This window comes from Mus caroli, unplaced genomic scaffold (assembly GCF_978045245.1).
Source record: "Mus caroli unplaced genomic scaffold, Mus_caroli_1 scaffold_8, whole genome shotgun sequence".
NCBI lineage: Eukaryota > Metazoa > Chordata > Mammalia > Rodentia > Muridae > Mus > Mus caroli.
This window is the reverse complement of record NW_028227263.1, coordinates 34852501-34872164: the sequence shown is the minus strand read 5'-3', so window position 1 is coordinate 34872164 and position 19664 is coordinate 34852501. Positions and strand designations below refer to the sequence as shown.

The window sequence follows — 19664 nt, the reverse complement described above, 5'->3', positions numbered from 1 at the left end:
TGTACACACATGGATAGAAGGCAGGCTGAACGCTGTTTCAGCGTGTGATTATTCTTTGAAGCTGCCCTTATTTATACCTAAGTCCTGGAGCTAAGGGACGGGCACCGAGACTAATATTGATGAGTAGAATGCCTTCCTACCTACTTTGCTAAATATAGTAATCACAGATTGCTTCTCCCGGTTCCTCCCCATTCTCAGTGCTTGTGATTTGGAAGGAGCCGATTGCAGATCTAGTTCAAGGGTAGGCATGTGACCCAGCCCTGTCCTATGAGAAGCATGGCTTTCATTCAGGGATGGACAAGTTTGCTATAACAGTCAAATTCTGGAAATTGATGACATTATATTTTCAAAGTGGGTTATGGGTAGATGTAGGGAAAATCACAACAGATAATGCAGTTTTGAGGTGGGAGCACCTATCATGGTAAGGCATTGGTTTGGTACCACTTAAGGTTGTAGAGGAGAGAGAAAGAGGGGGAAAAGGGAGGGAGGGAGGGAGAGGGAGAGAGGGAGAGAGGGAGAGAGGGAGAGGGAGAGGGAGAGAGGGAGAGAGGGAGAGAGGGAGAGGGAGAGAGGGAGAGAGGGAGAGAGGGAGAGGGAGAGAGGGAGAGAGGGAGAGAGGGAGAGAGGGAGAGAGGGAGAGGGAGAATTTTAGGTTAGCTGGACCTAACTACTGACTGAGAGGCACAGCTAATCCATGCAGGCTTTTGCAAAGGGGCTGAGGGAAAGGATCTACTGAACCTTATTATTTTCCTTTCCTCCATTTCCCATGATTCTTTTCCTTGATAATACCCCAAAGGAACACCCGGGGGAAAGGAGCCATGGACGCATCCACACAGACCAAGCTGCCCCCTATAGAGTAGGGAGAAGAACAGAATAGATTTACAGGTCAAGCTGAAGATGTTCCACACATAAGCTTATTCAGGACAATTGTAAGGTAATCCTGAAGAAAAGGACTACCCCCAAAGAGGGATAAAGCAACCAGAGAGCCAAGAAGCTGAGTCACAGCTTTCCTAACCTATTTTGTGCTTGCACAGCATGGCCAGCATGACTTAAATAAATGAGAACTCAAGGCTCTCACACAACCCCAACATGAAAAATAGAGCGGCTACTAACATAGCCAACTCACACAGGTGTAAGACGGAGTCAGCCTCCTAACAACTTCCTCCACTAACCAGAGCTGACTAATGAACGGCCTATAAAGCAGTGTAGCTCAGGCAGCAGCCAATCCGGAGCAAGTACTTTCTGTGTGCTCCAATCCCTTATTTGTATGAAGGTCCGGACAAGGAACCTTTGATGAGAACCTTCTTATGTTCAGTTACTTCTTTGTTTGCTTCCTGCCCTTCCTTCCTTCCTTCCTTCCTTCCTTCCTTCCTTCCTTCCTTCCTTCCTTCCTTCCTTCCTTAGTTTTTGACACACAACCACCCACAGGTTTATTGGCAGTAACTTTATAAAATGTATTCATGATATCTGAGGCTACAAAGTTTAGGGTCTTTGAGATATGATCTCTCTTAATGGTTTTCATTGTTCTTTCTTTCTTTCCTTCCTTCTTTCTTTCTTTCTTTCTTTCTTTCTTTCTTTTTGTTTTTTGTTTTTTGTTTGTTTGTTTTTTTCAAGACAGGGTTTCTCTGTGTAGCCCTGGCTGTCCTGGCACTCACTTTGTAGACCAGGCTGGCCTCGAACTCAGAAATCTGCCTGCCTCTGCTTCCCAAGTGCTGGGATTAAAGGCAGGTGCCACCAACCACTGCATGACACTTCTTAAGAGGCTCCTTATAAGGGTCTTCCATTGAACTAGGAGGGTCCTCATTGCCGGCCACCTCTTCATCACAGCACTGTATGAGTTCTGAGATTGAAGAGGCACACAGAAGCCATCATCAAACTTCTTCCCCCTACTCCACTGCACACAGCAACCATAGCTGCCATGCTTCTTCGATGATTCTCTTCCTCTTCTTTTCCTAAACCCTTCTTTCCCTCTCTTTCGGAGCCTCCAGCGAGGCTTCTCAGAACCGCATTTCTTGTCCCGCTCAAACAGATGTCCTAATAGACTTAACTGCGTTCCTCTGGGCCTGGTTTTATTTCTGGACCCAAGATTCTGGCTCCAGTAGCACTAAGATTTTTGGTGGGACAATTGGGAATTAGGTTCTTATATCTACGTGCATTTCTGTGGCAAGGACACCTGAAGCTGTTGGCCACTATCACCACTATGGAGGAGAGATGTAGAATAAAGAAACTGGGATAGTTTTTGATGTCACAATCTAAGTATTTGTTTTCAATTATATTTAGAATTTTCAGCTAGGGATTAGACATTTCTCCTCTGCTTTTAACAATCATGTGTCCATCAGTTATGTCTTAAAGATGCCTGAAAAATGAACCATATGACTAGTCTTGTGCACAGTAGAATTCAGCTCCTTGAGCCATACAGCTGATCTGCTACACCATGCAATGGCTTCTAATCAAGTCACTTAGCCCATCAAATCTCATGCCCTCAGTCTGTGCAGATGCTAGCCCATCTCTGTCCAAACTCATCCAGTGCCTACCTCAGTTCTTCCTTCTTCTTTGTCACTAAGAAATTTCAGAAGTCAATGCCTAGAGGCATAGTTGGGCAACATCTGGGATTTACAAATTCAGTGTGTTTTAGGAGACAGTGTTTTAAAACGTGCAGGGAACTAAAGTTATGCCCTTCTCATATGTAAAAAGGCCCAAATTGATACTGATTGGCTTAAAATTAAAATTAAAAATTGAGGTCTTAAAGTGTGCACAAATTTGGTAAAGTCAGACAGATCAAGTTATTTTACCACAGAATTACTTGTTGTTGTTGTTGTTTTGTTTTCAACACAGAGTTTCTCTGTGTAGCCCTGGCTGTCCTGGAACTCATTCTGTAGACAAGGCTGACCTCAGACTCACAGAGATCCTCCTGCCTCTGCCTCACAAGTGCTGGAATCAAAGGTGTGCACTGCTACTACCCAGTGGCAACAGAACTACTTCAAATATAAGAATAGCACATATTTTTAACATAAGGACAGGCCACTCCATTGGCAGGTTGAATATTAGCTCAGGATGAACAATGATTGTTCTGGAAAATAATTAGCCTCAGAGCACATTGATCAGTCATTGTCTTTGATAGGTAGCAAGTCCTAAATTTAGAGAGATCCTCCTTCTCCTCTTCCTCATTTTCTTCTTCTTCCTCCTTGTCCTTTTCCTCTTAAAAAAGATGTATTTTAAATTATGCATATGTGTCTGTGTGTGATAAGTGCACGTGTAATATCAGAGAGGGCATCAGATCCCATGGAGCAAGGGTACTGGGAATCAAACCCCAGTCTTCTGCAAAAGCAGTAGGCTCTCTCTCCAATGCCGGCCTCCTCCAACCCCCATATATGTTGTTCATGTCTGAGTGTGGGCCCATACATGCCGTGGTACATGTATGACGGTCAGAGGACACCCTTGGGTGTCCATCTCTGCTTTCCACATCGTTTGAGAGAGGGTTTCTTGTGGTTTTGCTTCTGTGTATACCAGATTAGCTGATTTGGGAGCTTTGGGGGGATTTTCCTGAATCCAATTCCTTTGTTTTTTTTGGTTTTTTGAGACAGGGTTTCTCTGTGTAGCCCTGGCTTGTCCTGGAACTCACTTTGTAGACCAGGCTGGCCTCGAACTCAGAAATCCGCCTGCCTCTGCCTCCCAAGTGCTGGGATTAAAGGCGTGCGCCACCACGCCCGGCCTGAATCCAATTCCTATCTCACCACGGAAGTGCTGAAAATACAGACCCATGTTCTACCCCTGAGCTTTGTGTGGGGTCCTGGGATTAGAACTCAGGTCCTCACACTTGGACAGCAAGCACTTTTACCAGTTGAGCCACCTCCCTAGCCCATATGGAACCTTCTCTATCTGTTTGTATGAACATAAAACCAAATTATCTTTAATACACTTCTCACCAGCAAGCAAGAGAAATGTTTTGTGGGCTGACAGTGGAGAGCAATCTGCTTTCTTTAGCAAAGTCTTGAAGCTGTGTGTACCTTCCTCCTAGGTTACCTCTCCAACAGTCCCTCCACCTATCAGGAGAGGTTGAAAACTCCGTTGTGCACATGTGCAGGAGGAGAGACGGGGATGGACAAAACACCTAGTGGCAGAGCTGAAAGAACAGGCTTGCACGTGTTCCTGCTTTTCTGGGATCTAGGCTTCACCTCTTTAAGCTCCTGCACCCTCCTTTATGAAATGAGGTGGAAAGCATCTTTCTCAGGGCGTGGCTGTGAGGACCCATGAGACCGTGTAAGCAAAGTTTCTAAAATACTGTGCGGTGAATTTCTTCATAAACGGCCTTAAGAGTAAGTGCATCAACAAATCCGGGCAAGCTGGATTGGCAGTGTGACAGAGATTCCACATGGGATGCCTCACACAATTGTCTATGTTTGTTTCTTCTTCCTGCTTAGACTTCCCAGATAGACTTTTCTAACCTCATCTCAGGGAAGCATGAAACAATGGAAGCAACAACAGGTTTGGAAAGCTTTAGTTTCTTTCTTTGGCTGACTAAACCTGCTGCTGAGAACTGGCCTAAGAAATACTCTTAAATAAGTCCCAGGTGCTAAGATGCATACTAGAGACTCCTACATGATGGTAGAAAAACACCAATATCCACTAGTCACGTCAGTTATGGGAATTTCACTAAAAGCAGTGCTTCTCAAATCTTTCACAGGGGTCACAAATCATACATCCTACATATCAGATTTACATTACAATACATAACAGCAGCAAAATTACAGTTATGAAGCAGCAATGAAAATAATCTTATGGTTGGGGTCATCACAACATGAGGAACTGTACTAAAGGATCACAGCATTAGGCAGGTTGGGAAGCCCTGCTAAAAGGGCTACTCTGCAGTCACTGACCGGGTGCTGGGGAGATGGCTCAGACAAGCATGAGGACCTAAGTTCAATGCCCAGAATCTACATAAAAAAGCCAGATACAGTGGTATGCATTCAGTAGTGAGAGGTAGGGGCAGGGAGAGCTCTGGAGTTTGCTGGCCTGATTGAGAAAAGACTCTGTCTCTAAAGAATGACACCAAACCAAGATAAGAAGCTCCCAAGGATGTTACCTACCCGAGGTTGTCCTTGAACGTCCACATACACCTGGACACACACATACTTGCACACACAAAGACAAGCATATAAAATATGAGCACACACACACACACATCTGCACACACACACCAAAGACTATTATTCTATGTAGTGACATGGCAACTGTTTATGATCTAACATTAAGTCAAAGGAGGTATGCAGAGTCCTGCCTATGTTATGACATACTATGACAGGTGTGTGTTCATGTCAGAGGCACCTCCAGGTACCTTTAGGCATCTTCTGGGTACTCCATGTATGTATGTTATTATTATACACTGGCTTATGGAGAGATTCTCCAATCTATTACAACTTGGCTTATTTTTTGACCAGTTATAGATGCTTGGCTAGGAATCTTTGAGATGAGCAGAAATTGAGATGAATTTTGATAATGTCCAACTCCTGTTGATGGGGGGAATTATCTAATAAATATTAGCAACAAAAATTGAAATAAATATGGGATGACCCTTCCTTTCCTGTTGATAAAAAACATTGCCAAATTTTGTTTTGTTTTTTGTTTTTTGAAAATGATCTCAGCAAGTCAAGAGCTGAGCCTAAAATGTAGCTGCCTCAGGTGAGGGAGGGGCTCTAGAGATTAAAGCTACCGTGGACGCAGGGCCAGGGAAACCCTAGTGTGAGAACCAAAAGGCCCCGTGAGACAGTCAGGGACACTGGAAGCTATCTACAAGCTACCCAGAGGCTGGCTGACTTACAGAATCCTCACCGCAGCCCACAGGGAAACTGTTGTGTCCAAACAGATCGACTCAGAAACACGTGATAAGACAGTCATTAAAAAGGGAAGTTTAAGAGTCACCAAAGGGCCAGAAGCAGCTGTGACAAGGGATTAAGAGCCCAGGAGGTGAGAGCAGAAACAGGGAATCCAGGTAAACAGAATTGGCTAGAACAGGTGCTGCTTGGGGTCCTCTGGGCAAGCTGAGGGAGGAGAGCAGTGTAAATAAGGGGTTGGGGTAGGGAGTGGGGGTAAAGGTTCCCCTGAATTTAAGGGTCCTCACAGACACCAACAGCATCCAGAAGACACAGAACCCATTCAGAAATCTCTCACCCTAGCTTGGGCTCAGAATGAGAAATCAAGACAGAAATTCCCCTGGTGAATCAGGCTGAGCCCAAGGGGGAGGGGAAGGCTGTTTAGAGATAAGGATAAACCCTATTGGGTGCTTAGGTGGAGAGACAAGTCTAGGCACTGGAGCCCAGGCTCTGTGAGTCCTGCGTGCTCAGGCCTGAATGAAAAACTAGGTTTGGGGGGAGAGACTGGCTGGTGAATCACAAGTCCCAGATGTGGGGCACACACTGCAGGCAGACCGTGGCTGCTGTCAGCAGATTTGACCACAGCCTGGATTAGCTGACAGGCTCAGGACAACTGGCCCTGGTTTTAGGCCAGAGAAAGGAAGAACTGCCCCTGGACCCTCCAATATGAAAGCCACTGAGCCCCACAGAACTCCATCTGGGTGAGCAAAAGTATTCAGAACCAGGCTTTACAAGATGATTTTATGATGCATCTGGGCTGAAGGTGAACCACCCCAGTCATTAGCTCACTTCCCCTGGGGCTGAATTCCGCAAGGAGCCAGGGGAACGGGTTTCTCCAGCACACACAGACCTGTCCATCAATGTTTGCTCAGAAAAATCCTTGGCACCTCAGAGGCTGTCCCTGGCTCACCTCTGAGACCATGTGCTTTCTCTTGCAGGCAATTTTGCTGGCTGTTCCCGTAACGGACAGGACAAAGGGACTATATTAAGGCTTCCCTGGGTTAGACAAGATTGGAACACGTCAGATGGCCAACTGCTAGCACATTGTGGTGTCCAGTATCATATATCCTTCCTTCCTCCCTCCCTCCCTTCCTCCCTCCCTCCCTCTCTCTTCTCCTCCTCGATCCTCCCTCTCTGTCTTTCTGTCTCTTTCTCTGTGTCTGTCTCTTTCTGTTTCTGTCTCCATTTCTCTCTTCCTCTCTCCCTCCCTCCCCCTACCTCTCTTGGTGTGTGTGTTCTTTAAATTCCAGCTTAGCAGCCACATGATTTAGGTTACTTCTGTCCTCCTAAAATAGGACTCTGGCCACGTCTCCAGTGGAGGCCCCTGCAATACACGGGTGGGCTGGCTGCCAGGGCTGGCGGAGGGAGATGTGTGCTGGAAATAAACTCAGCGTGTTTGCTTACAGCTTCTTCCCCCCACCTCACCGGTGAGTCAGATGGCTTCTCACCCCACATTTTGCTCTTACCCTCTTTTCTCTTCAGGGGTGGGGGGTGGGGTGGAGGATGCTGTCAGGTTTAAAATACACCCTCAAATTATACATATTTGTATGCCCATATACAACAGGGACTCATTCTTTCTTTAATGCAATACAGAATTATTTTTGGCTTTTTTCAGGTTCATTCTGTTTTAAGTCATCCTTGGCTAGGGAGTGAGGGCCAGGAGTTGAGAGAGTGAGATCTCAAGTCCCCACCCTGCTCCTTAGTAACTGTGGAATTTGGGGCAAGGCAGTTCACCTCTGAAAGCTTCTTTCTCAGCTCTAGGCCTCCCTTGGGCAAGGCCTTCTTTGTAGCCCCAGAGTATGACCCTTGACCTTCATTCCCCAGGCTTGTCCTGACAGTGGGTTAGGTCTATTTTATAAATGTTTTGGAAACATGCGCCATTCCTGGGAGGGGTAGTTCTCCCTAGTTTATCTTCCCCACCTCCACTCCCATCTGTTTCTCCGAATTCTTCACATTCACTCAGCCGTGTCTGTGAATGAAGTGTTGGGAACCGGAGACAGGCCATCTCTATCTGGTTTTCAGGACGCACTATCTCCCGAATGCCACTCACAGCATCTCTGTATCTGCTGCTGCTGCTTCCCAGAGAGAGGTGGTTTATAAATCCCCAATGTGTTTGTTCGTCACGTGGTGAAATCCACCATTTCTTGCTTTAGCCACATTTAGGTATCCAGTGCAGTGACCTCAAGTATGTTACAGTGCTGTGGAATCAGCTCCTGCGCCATCTCTAGAGCCTATTTATTTTGTAAAACCAAGACTGCATCCAATCATCTAGCTCTATAACCATTTCCCCTCCCCTGCCCTTTCTCATTGAGTCTGACTGCCTCAGCTAAAGGCAACCATACAGTTTTATGACTTGTGTCTTCAAGGATCATCCAGACTGTTTTGTGGGGAACTGAGAGAGAAGTTTTCAGGACGTCTAAAAATTAGATAGAAAAGACAACATTTTTTTCCCAGAAGCCATTGTGAAGGAAAGACTGAATGGACTATACACTACTTTGTTTAGGTACTATTTGTAGCTGTAGACTATTTTTTTTGCATACATACATACATACATGCATGCATACATCTTGCAGGACCACAAAGTTACTTTCTTAAAATAGATGTAAAAACATGTGGTCTATCTGCACAGCTGGACCTCAGCTGAGCATGCAGAAACTGAAAGACACCAACATATGACGTGTGGAATGGGATTACAGCTTCCTTCCCAAATGTTTATTTCTCTCTCACAATTTTCCTGGTGACCAAAGAGCCCCTGAGAAAGAATGCTCGAGCCATTCCCACAGATGGAGTTCAGGCATTGTGACAGTCACTCCTAATTGTCAGTTTGGCTGGATTTATAATCATGTAGGAGACACATCTTTGGGCATGTCTGTGAGGGTGTTTTCAGAGAGGATTAGCAGAGGAGGGAGGGACGATGCACCATGATGGGGACCCATTCCACAGGCTGGAGGGGCCTGTACTGGATTAAAATGGGAAAAGGAGAACGCCAGATGAATTTCCACAGTTGTCTCTTTGTTCTGCTTTTGGTCCCTGGGATATGAGCCAGCAGCCACGTTGCTACCACAGATGGGAGCTGGTCCTACTGTCATGCTTTCCCCCTCATGATGGACTGGATCCCTGGAGCCATGAGCCAACATAAACCTTCTTCAGTTCTGTTGCTCCTTGGCAGGTCCTAGCAATCAGGAAAGTCATACAGGCATGCACTGTGGCCACTTTTCTTGCAGAGATAGGAGTGGGTCGAGGGGTTCTGGCTACAGTCGAGTTTCAGAAGGCAAATTTGGGAAGGAGAAGTAACTAAAGGGCAAGTGCAGCTGGCACCGGAGGGAAGCGGCATTGGAGTCCTGATGTGCGGACCAGAGTGGGCATTTAAGCAACTCTGAAGGTGTAAAGTAGGCAGGAATCCCAGCTCTCAGGCCTGGTGGTGGACTCCTGACTTGGCGTGTCATACCATGGAGGCAGTTTCTTTATTGTTATTTTAGCTATCATGCTTGAATCCAATTAAACAGAACAGAGGGTGGAGGCTCAGGAAGATGGTTCAATGGGTAAGGCATTTGTCGTGCAAGTGTGAAGACCTACGTTCGAATCTCTGGAAACTGTGTAAAGCTGGACGCAGTATCTCAGGCATCTGTCTTCCCAGAGATCCTACAGCGAGCTGGGAGACAGGGGTGGGAAATTCCCAGAAGCTTGAAGGCCAGGTAGTCAGATGTACACTGAGGTGAACAAGAGACCCTGTGGTGGTTTGAATAAGACTAGGCTCATATATTTGACTACTTGGAATTAGGAGGTATGACTTTGTTGGAGTAGGTGTGACCTTATAGGAGGAAGTGTGTCTCTCAGGGTGGGATTTGAGGTTTCTCTCCTGCTGCCTGTGGATCCAGATAAAGAGCTCTCAGCTACTTCTCCAGCACCATCTCTGCCTGCATGTGGCCATGCTCCTCACTGTGATGACAATGAGCTAAATCTCTGAAACTGTAAGTCAGACAGCCACAATTAAATGCTTTCCTTTATAAAAGTTGCTGTGGCCTATGGTGTCTCTTTGAAGCAATAAAACACTGACTAAGACAACCTTATCTCAAACAAAGTGGAAGACCAGGATCAACACCTAAGGTTGCCCTTTGACCTCTATATACTTACACAGTGGCACAAATAATCCTTAAATGTGAACACACACACACACACAGACACAGACACAGACACACACACACACACACACACACACACACACAGGCACACACAGACACACACAGAGACGGAGAGGGAGATGGGTTGGGGGAGTGACTATACAAATATGTAGTCCCATACCCAAATGTAGCCATTGATGACAACTTAGGGATGTGACAGTCACTTAGAGTAGTGCTTCAGAGACTTCAGCATGCATATAAAGTAGCTGATGTGATTCAGTATTTTGGGATGAGGCTCAAGATTCTGTACTTCTAAGGAGCTTGCAGGCAACATTGATGCTGTTGTTCGAGACCTCCTGGAGGTCTAAGGAACTAGGAGGGCACCGTGATAGCATCATAGTCTCCATAGTCTGGAGCTCAGCAGCCTGGAGTGGTACAGACCATGACTTTTATGTTCTGTTTTCAATCCAGAACCAATAAAATCCAAAAAAGCATTTTCCTCTAGAGGAAATATGGTTTGAATCTGTATGAGGCTATTTATAAAATTTACTTCTAAGTTTACATGAATATCACATTTTTATTGTGAGTCTATTGTTGTGTTTGATTATAAGAAGTTGCTTTAGACTCTGTTGGGGTGATGCTGGTGAGGCATTTTACCATATTCCGGAGCCCCAAATTGTGAATCTTGAAATATTTTTGACTATAAGAGTTTGTGCTGCATAGCAATTTCTTCCAACTTAAAACCTTCCTACTTGGAGGAAAGCGCATTAAGACAAGGGATGTTCTTTAAAAATTTTTTTCTTTAAAAATATTTAATTAATTTTTTTTTTTTTTTTTGGTTTTTTCGAGACAGGGTTTCTCTGTGTAGCCCTGGCTGTCCTGGCACTCACTTTGTAGACCAGGCTGGCCTCGAACTCAGAAATCCGCCTGCCTCTGCCTCCCGAGTGCTGGGATTAAAGGCGTGCGCCACCACGCCCGGCTTAATTAATTTTTTAATTGAATATAGATTCTTCTCTCATAGGATACATCCCTACCACAGTTTCCCCTCCGTCTACTCCTCTCAGCTCCACTCCCCACCTGCCCTCTCCCTCAGATCCATTCCCCCTCCATTTCCTCTCCAGAAAAGAGCAGACCTCCAAGAGACATCAGCCTAATAGGACAAAACAAGATACAGTAAGACAAGGCAAAAGTCCTCATGTTGAGGCTGGACAAAGCAACCCAATAAGAGGAAAAGAGTCCCAAGAGCAGACAGAGTTGGAGACACACCTACTCCCACTGTTAGGAGTCCCATAAAATACCAGGTTATCAACTATAACATATATGCAGAGGACTTGGTACCGACCCATGCAGCCTCCTTGTTTGAGGGGGTATGGGTAAGAGAGAAGGATGACAAGGGATATTCTAAAGTGAGGTGGAACATTCCATTCTGCAGGGAATCTCCTTAAGTTCAGGAAATAAACAATTCAAAGGCTTCAGGAAGTTCCTGAAACTGACCAGATTCACTAGATCTCTCCCTTCCCAAGCATATATAGTCTTTATAGTCTGGAGCTCAGCAGCCTGGAGTGACACAATTAAACAAGCTCATCTGCTTAAAAGACACTCAACAAGTACACAGCCCAGAAGAAGCTCGAACCAACCAAATTACCTGGAAAGGACACTCTCCCACCCGTTGAGATATCTACAGGCTATGCAGTGTGCTCCAGGTCACAGCTTTTTTGAGCCATCGCCCATGTTAGGGTGGACTTTTGGTCACGCAACTGTCTTTGAGTAATTTCTGCTGCTCTAAGTAACCCCTCACCTATAAGTAACCCCAAGAAAACTCATTGGTTCATCAAGTTGGACTTTGGTGTTAACTTTACTTTTGTCTGTTTCCTGTCTGGGGTGAATGGACTCATGTCTCCCCAGGAATTGTGTATCCAACAGTTGTTTGTCTGTGATAATCAAGGTGAACACATGGACAAATCGATAGGTAGAACACTCCATTGGGTGCAGAGTTATCTTTGGGGGAATTTGTAGCCAGGAAGCACAGGTGATTTAAGCAAGGTCAGAGGCAGGTGAGGAGCAGCTTTCTTTAGATGACACTTGAGAAGCAGAGAAGGCTGATATGCAGAGAGAGAGGGAGAGAGAGAGAAGAAGGAGGAGGAGGAGGAGGAGGAGGAGGAGGAGGAGGAGAAGAAGAAGAAGAAGAAGAAGAAGAAGAAGAAGAAGAAGAAGAAGAAGAAGAAGAAGAAGAAGAAGAAGAAGACAGAAGAGGGGTGGGGGTGGGAGTGGGAGTGAGGGAAGCCAGGGTTTCAGCATCTCCCTCAAAGGGACACTCTCAATAACCTGCTCCCTCCAACTAGGCTCCATTTCCCAAAGGCTCCAGCACCTCCTAATGGTGTTACTGGTCAGGCATACGGGCCTTCAGAGGACATTTCTTGATCAGAACTACATCTTCCATAAAAATTGTGAACAGTAGGAGTGGAGAGTTTCCAGATTGGTGAACACAAGGACAAATTGAGAGGGAAGAGCACCCCAATTCCATGGGGAAAGAAGTTCTTGTACTCCAGACCCTTATAGAACTTGATGTGTATATCCCTTCATCTGATAGAGCCATAGAGCCTTTGTATCATTAATGCTACCCTTTACAGGAAACCAGGACACATAATGACAGCACTTCCTGCATTCTGTGAACTGTTATGGTAAGTTGTTGAACTTGAAAAGAGAGCTGTTCAGTCAAGTCAGACTGAATGGAGATTACTTTGGGGACCCACTACATTCAGCTCCAGGCCAAAGTGTGGGTTATTTAGGGAGTGCTTGCTGCAATGGACATTTAAAGTTAATGTCCAGTCTGAGAGGCTGAGTCTGTCATCTACAGAGTCTGCAGTAACTATGGTTAGCTGGTGTCTGAGTTAGATGACAGGATGGTCTGAGTAGGATGACAGGACATCCATCTGGTGTCTTCAGAGAAGTGGAGAGTTGTCTGGGATGGAAACCTGACTCTTGGTGTCAGAAGTGTGAGCAGGGACACACTTTCCAGTTTGATGTTTCAGCATCAACAACCTGTTCCCTTGAAGGCTGTGACAAGCAGCCACCCTCTTAAATAAATTTCTGCATTTTGTTAATGCAACCTAAAGTGACTTCCCTAAGACACTTTATAAAAAGGCTTTGGAGAACGGATGTGTACATGGAATTCTCAAGAGAATGCCAATTTATTAATTTCCATGTTGAGTAGCTGCCAGTGGGACCAAGAATCCTCCGACTCTGGGTCAGCCTGTTCTCTCCCAGTAGGGAAATCTGCAGGGGAAGCCAAATTATAATGAGAAGACTACCTGATGAGGGCAGACAGAGCAGATAATTAGGGGATCTGAGCAGGCTGTCTCCAACTGGGGATGGCTTGAGGCACTTTCTCCTCCTCCAGCATGTACTGAACCTGCCAAGTGGTGCACACGTGTGCTTGTGCTAGCTCACCCTTGGAAAATAGGCCAGCTCACTAAAACCAGCTCATCTATAAGCCAAGTTAGTTAACGAGCCGTTTGCCTAAAATTAGTAATTGTGGAAGTGACTGCTGACTTTTCTAAGTCCTTCCCTTCTTTCCTCTTTTTCTCCTCCTCCTCCTCCTCCTTCCTCTTCCGCTTCCGCTTCTGCTTCCTCTTCCTCTTCCTCTTCCTCTTCCTCTTCCTCTTCCTCTTCTTCTTCTTCTTCTTCTTCTTCTTCTTCTTCTTCTTCTTCTTCTTCTTCTTCTCTCTCTCTCTCTCTCTCTCTCTCTCTCTCTCTCTATCTCTCTCTCTCTCTCTCTCTCTCTCTCCCCTGCTTTCTCTTCTGCCCTTATTTGAAAGAGACTGTTGTGCTTTACCCTAGGCTGCCCTCTTCTCCACCATCACACTTCAACCTGCTGTATATCATTTAAAAAGTTAAAAAAAAAGTGTTTGTTTTTGTGTGCATGTGCCTGCATGTGTATATGTGAAGCTTGTGCATGTAGTACCTGAAGAGGCCAGACGAGGGCGTTGGATCAACAGGGGAGAACTTACCTTTGTGAACCACCTGACATAGGTGTTGGAAACCTGGAGAGAATGGGGATTGTTGGGAGGTAGGGTGGGAAGGTTGGGGGTTGGGTCTGAAGGCCAGGAGTCATCTACATCCAATTGAAGATGTCCTATAGTGGCAGGACAAGTTCATCAGCTGGAAAGCAAATAGAGCAGATAGGACAGTATGCTGGCATGGAGGGAGAAAGTTCTGGAACCAGCAAGGAGATGATGAGAGTTGTTTTATACATCTATTGCTCATTAACTGTGTTAGAATTTTCTGTTTCTCTAAAATTGTGGTGTGCGCCTTTTGGTAAGAAATCTGTGCAGAACTCAGTCTGCATACATTGAGAGTTGCTCAACTCAGGGTAGGGGTGTTTTGTTTATGATTCATCAAATTGCCTCTCTCCCTCTCTCAGTTTAGCTTCTCTTTCCTGCTGCTTGGTGCCTGCTTCCTGGAGCTTTGTGTACCAGATGTCATTATTAAGCAAGCTCCATATCCGATGTGTATCGCTGGGTAGTAAGGCATTGGTGTGTTGAAGGTTGAGAATAATTAAGAAAAAGACATAGTCCTCTGAAGCCATTGTTCTTTATATTGTGATATGTAAATAGTAAAGAAATATTTCACTGTGACTATTAACCCATGCTATTGTATGTGGGGGTGTGTATAGCGTATGCATGTGTGCCCATGTGTTACTTCTAAGGATCTTTTTAAAAAATTTCTTCTCTTTTTTCTTTTTCTTTCTTTTTTTTGGGGGGGGGGGTTTGAGACAGGGTTTCTCTATGTAGTCCTGGCTGTCCTGGAACTCACTCTGTAGACCAGGCTGGCCTTGAACTCAGAAATCCACCTGCCTCTGCCTCCCCAGTGCTGAGATTAAAGGCGTGCACTACCACTGCCCGGCTCTAAAGATCTTTTTAAAGCTCTTTTGAAATAAAGACAGTGCACCCATCTGAGGCTGGCCCCCACCCTGATATGTGGCAGAGGATAGCCTTCAACTTGTGATCTCCATTTCTCTGCCTTCCCAATGCTGGGATTACAGGTGTGGACCACATTTGTAATTCCATATTCGGTTAATGTTGGACTGGGCATGGAGCCCAGAGCACAGGCAAGCTCTATTTAAATTGAGCTCCATGCCTGGATCCAAAGGCTTCTTTTAACCAAATGAAGCATGTTTTAATCAGAAAAAGGTTTTTTTTCTCTTTTTTTATCCATAAAATAGCACACATTTGTATTTGTTTTCAATTGTTGCTGTAACTGATTTTAAGTTTTAAGATCATGTCATCAAAAAATGGCTTTGTTTAGGGGGCTCTTGGGGAGAATCCCTTTCCTTGCCCGTACACAGGACCACATCCCTCTCTGTCTTTCTTGAAAGTGGTGTGAAATCTTCCAGTCTCCAGCTGTCTTCAGTTTCTATAGCAAAATTTCTAGCACTGAGTACTTTGTAAAGAAAAACGGTCCATTTAGTTCACAGTTCTGGGGTGGGGGTTGGTCAAGGAAATGTCATTGGTACTGCTCCTGTGATGGCCATATGGCAGAGGGCATCCTGGGAGGAGAAGGCAGAGGAGAGATTGTGTGATGAGTTTTGGGGGAGGGGAGCTTGCTTTCCCAAAACAACCCATTCTTAACCCATTTTTACTGAAACGAACTGGGGTTCCATGAGAGAGCTACCTCATTCTCTTCTGAGGGGGTGCCTCCCATGTGTTACCACCTTCCTTCAGACCCCACCCCTTAAATGCTCTACCACCTCAGCACAATCACTGCAGTCTGAGCTTCCAGGATGCAGCTTTGAGAGACAAACTGCACCCAAACTGCAGCACCTTCTGAGCCCTGTTTTTGAACCTTCCTTTTTTCACAAATACCCTTGAGATGCTATGAGGCCACCCAGTTTCTCTAGGCCCATCTCCCCCATTATGAGATTCTTTCATGAGGTAACATACCCTCAGGTTCTGGGGTTAGGATACCAGTATCTTTGGTGGTCAACCATAATGCTTTTTAATGGTAATTGGCCTATCCTAATACTAATTTATGAAATTTTAATAAAATAGAATTCAGAAAGGTATATCTTGTGCTTTTACTACTGAAAGAAATATAGCAAATATTTGCTTCTAGCTAAAAAAAAAAATACAAGCAATGTATGGCGGCTCACAACTTTAATCTCATCACTCAGGAGGCAGAGACAACAAAGTCTTTGTGAGTTCAAGGCCGTCCTGATCTACACAACACATTCCAGTCCTACCAAGGATACATAGTGAGACCCTGTCTAAACAAACAAACAAATTTTTTACATAGATAAAATTATATTACGTTTAACAGTTGAGATCCTGTATTTTTATGGAATATTGATTATATACTGGTTTATTTTCTATATTCTACATAGTCTGATAATGTATTGAATATATATCTATTCTATCAAGTGACTATACTATATTTTAGCTAAGCCACTTTAAATATTTTATTTATTTATTTATTTTAAATATTTTTTAATTAGGAATTTTCTTCATTTACATTTCAAATGCTATCCCAAAAGTCCCCCATACCCCTGCCCCACTCCCCTACCCACCCACTCCCACTTCTTGGTCCTGGTGTTCCCCTGTACTGAGGCATATAAAGTTTGCAAGACCAAGGGGCCTCTCTTCCCACTGATGGCCAACTAGGCCATCTTCTGCTACATATGCAGCTAGAGACATGAGCTCTGGGGGTACTGGTTAGTTCATATTGTTGTTCCACCTATAGGGTTGCAGACCCCTTTAGCTCCTTGGGTACTTTCTTTAGCTTTTTCCCATTGGGGGCCCTGTGTTCCATCCAATAGCTGACTGTGAGCATCCACTTCTGTGTTTGCCAGGCACCGGCATAGCCTCACAAGAGACAGCTATATCAGGATCCTTTCAGCAAAATCTTGCTGGCGTATGCGATGGTGTCTACTTTTGGAGGCTGATTATGGGATGGATCCCCGGGTGCGGCAGTCTCTAGATGGTCCATCCTTTCGTCTCAGCTCCAAACTTTGTCTCTGTAACTCCTTAAATATTTTATTTTTAATTATGTGTATAAGTATGTGTCTCTGTGTGGGTATGTGACTTGAGTACAGGGCTCACAAAGGCCAGAAGAGGGTGTGGAATTCTCTGGAGCTGGAATTATAAAGGCAGTTGTGAGCTGTTTGATGTGGGTGCTGGGAACTGAACTCAGGACCTCTGCAAGAGTGGTCAGCGCTCTTAACCACTTGGCTACCCACCTCTCTAGTCCCAGTTTTTACTTTTAGAAATTCGTCTTAAATTTTTTGATATAATAAATAATCCTGTGACAAATATTTCAGCTTCCATGTATCTCTGTGGTTTTAGTTTTTCCTTGAGACAGATCCCCAGTTGTGGTTTTACTGAAGCCTTTTCTTTTTCACAGTCTGTTTTTCAGAGAGATTAAAGAGATAGTTAGCATCTCTAGACGTATGTTACCATCATTTTACTAGAGTTCCACTGCTCTGAATAAGGCAGCAACATCATAAACTACACCTCTGCCAATCACGCAGATGGGATTTTTATCTTTTTTGTTTTAGTTTGCATACATTTGTTTACAAAGATTTTCCTGGGCTTGTTTTTGAACTAGCTATAATTCTTTGATGAAATATTGATGAATGCCTTTCACTCTGGGGAGATCAAAATACTTTTAAAATTATTTTATCAGAGCCTAATATTTTTAAAAGTTTATTTGGTATCTGTGATAATTGCCACACTTATGTTTCTTATATTGTCACTAGAGATTTTTGTGCTTGGAAATTTAACATTTTTTGGATTTTATTTATCTTCTTCTCCTGCTCCCATCCCTTTTCTTCTTTTCACTTTCAGCATCCCTCTTGTCTGGGGCCAGGGAATGGCCCAGCCAGTAAAGGTGCCTGCTACCAAGCCTGACACCCCAAGTTTGATTCCCATGTTCTACACGGTGGAGGGAGATAACTGAGTCCTGCAAGTTCTAACCTCAACATACTTGCTGTGGCATACCCCCGCCCCATACACACAAATAAATGAATACATGTAATTAAAAAAAGAGTTCTGAAAAAAAAAAGAGTTCTGTTTTTTTTTTTTTTAATCTTTCTGTCCAAATGGCCAAATTCACAGTACATGTAATATTATAGTTCTTCCTATGGGCTGGAAGGTGTCTTTTTTTTCCTCTCTGACTATGTGATGTGTGTGTGTGTGTGTGTGTGTGAGAGAGAGAGAGAGAGAGAGAGAGAGAGAGAGAGAGAGAGAGAGAGAGAGAGAGAGAAAGAGAGAGAGAGAAAGAACAAGCTTGTGTGCTCACATTTATGTATGTGAATGCAGGCCTGTTTGTGCCACTTTGTGTGTACTTAGAGGTCAAAGGGCAACCTTAGGTGTTGATCCTGGTCTTCCACTTTGTTTGAGATAAGGTTGTCTTAGTCAGTGTTTTATTGCTTCAAAGAGACACCATAGGCCACAGCAACTTTTATAAAGGAAAGCATTTAATTGTGGCTGGCTGACTTTAGTTTCAGAGATCTAGCTCATTGTCATCACAGTGAGGAGCATGGCCACATGCAGGCAGAGATGGTGCTGGAGAAGTAGCTGAGAGCTCTTCATCTGGATCCACAGGCAGCAGCAGGAGAGACACTGGGCACATGTGCATGTGGAGGCCCAAGGTTGATGTCAGTGTTCCTTGATCACTCTCCACCTAACACATTGAGACTCTGGTCTCTCACTGGAGCCCAGAGCTTGCAGAGTCAGCTAGTTTAGCTTTCTACCTAACCCTAGTACAACCCATTCCCACCTCCTGAGTGCTGGGATTATAGGTGGGCTGCCATACTCTCCTGGCACTTACATGGTGCTGAGGATTCAAGTTCAGGCCCTCATGCTTACAAAGCAAAAGCTATACTCACTGAGCAATCCAGCCTTTGGTAAGTGGCAGAAGACATCTGGAGTTATATGGGGACTCTACAGAGATGCTTTGAGTAGCTGCTCCAGTTTTACCTGAGGAGGAGACTCATTTGTACCTCTGAGTCTTTGGCAAAGATGCACTTGCCTTTTCTTTCCTTTTAAAAATAAATGAAAGCAATGTCCGGACACTGAGTGCTTCCCACTGCCCCTCAAATTCTCCTTTTATGACTAGGTTTACTTTCTCCAAATAGCCTTATCTTTTGGATATTTTAGGCTAAAACTGAGACAGAAGTAGCTTTCAGTAAGTTGCCTTTAGCTGAAGGAGTTAAAAAGTGAGCAAACGAGAAAAAGCAAAGCCAGGCTTGGCTTATGTGACAGGTCAATGCCTCCCTAGGTAGGAGGTGGATATGATGGGATCCTAATTTACGTCTCTTCTGCATCATTCTCTGGAGCATGGGCAGGATTTCTAGAAGCTCAGGCCCTCCTTATCTTTCTGTTGACTTGGATCCAAAAGACCCTCACCTTCCAAAGTAGCTCTGGTTGGGGTGTTTTATTACAGCAACAGAAAGCAAACTTTTAAAGATATCTATTCTTCATAATTGCCCTTGAAGGATATATTTTTTTATTCAGGAATATAACTGTCCAACCAATAAAGACAATGAAAATAAAAATTTCTGGACTCTGTCATGGCTTTCCTTAATTACTGTAATGGAATAGATTTCAGCTTCTGAAAGACATTTATAATTTCTAACAGGTATGCTTGGCCATCCTTACAAGACTCAGAAATGGGT

The 19664-nt window shown here is 44.5% G+C and overlaps 1 long non-coding RNA gene across 2 annotated transcripts; it reads left to right on the top strand.

Annotated features, from left to right (window-relative positions):
• The first annotated feature begins 5901 nt into the window (after positions 1-5901).
• On the top strand, positions 5902-18013 carry LOC147002878 (uncharacterized). Of its 2 annotated transcripts, XR_015048075.1 has the most exons (5): positions 5902-5989; positions 6809-6921; positions 7166-7297; positions 16839-17005; positions 17833-18013. It is a non-coding gene; the product is annotated as an uncharacterized LOC147002878 (long non-coding RNA). The 2 variants fall into 2 exon arrangements; XR_015048076.1 differs by lacking the exon at positions 16839-17005.
• The last annotated feature ends 1651 nt before the right edge of the window (positions 18014-19664 follow it).